Source organism: Leptonychotes weddellii, chromosome 12, assembly GCF_054177405.1.
Source record: "Leptonychotes weddellii isolate Sample4059 chromosome 12, ASM5417740v2, whole genome shotgun sequence".
NCBI lineage: Eukaryota > Metazoa > Chordata > Mammalia > Carnivora > Phocidae > Leptonychotes > Leptonychotes weddellii.
Window position 1 is genome coordinate 35662623 of NC_138380.1, and position 1227 is coordinate 35663849.

Below are 1227 nucleotides of genomic sequence, written 5' to 3' on the forward strand. Positions count from 1 at the left end.
AACTGCAAAATGGTCCTTTGAAGATATTACTTTGCTAGATAAACACATTGGATGAAACAAAGGAAGAAAAATAAGGAATAGCAATGGAAAAGGTCATATACTTACAGATATAGTACAGGTCTGAAATTACAGTAGTATTTTAAGTCAGTTACTAATTTCATATGTAAAATCATAAAAAATGAGAATTTTTACAAAAATAGAAATTATTAAAATTGATTTAATAAGCATGAAAGATCTAAAATAGATTAAAGAAACTGTTAGTAGTCATACCTCTAGTTGAAAACTACTAGATTTATATTTTTATATAAATAAGTTTTTGTCAAAATTTCAAGGAGGGGACAGAGGAAAAGATGGCGGAGGAGTAGGGGACCCTATTCCAACTGGTCCTCAGAATTGAGCTGGATATCTACCAGACCACTCTGAGCACCCACGAAACCAGCCTGAGATGTAAGAAGATCTGGATCTCTACAAGCAGAATATCGCAGGTGGTTGGTTTTGAGATACGAAGCAGGGAGCCCTGATTCTGCAGGCAGATATCGGAGGATAAATGGCAGCAGGAGGGTGCCTGGCCGTGGGGATCCTACACCACTCAAGACTGTAGTTAGAGACACAGAAGGACACTATATCATTCTTAAAGAGTCTATCCAACAAGATCTAACCATTCTAAATATCCACATCCCCAACATGGGAACAGCCATCTACATAAGCCAACTGTTAACCAAAATAAAGAGTCAGATTGATAAGAATATGTTAATTGTAGGAGACCTCAATACTCCACTCTCAGCAATAGACAGATCATCTAAGCAGAAAATCAACAACGAAACAAGAGCTTTGAATGACACACCAGACTAGATGGACCTCCTGGATATATACAGAACATTCCACCCTAAAACAACAGAATACTCATTCTTCTCAAGCGCACATGGAACTTTCTCCAGAATAGACCACATACTGGGTCTTTAAAACTGGAACTCAATCACAAGGAAAAATTTGGCAGAAATTCAAACACTTGGAAGCTAAAGACCACTCTAATCAAGAATGTTTGGGTCAACCAAGAAATCAAAGAACTTAAACAATTCATGGAAACCAATGAGAACGAAAACACATCAGTCCAAAACCTATGGGATACTGCAAAGGCGGTCCTAAGGGGGATATACATAGCCATCCAAGCCTCACTCAAGAAAAAAAATCCCAAATTCACCAACTAACTTTACACCTTAAAGAACT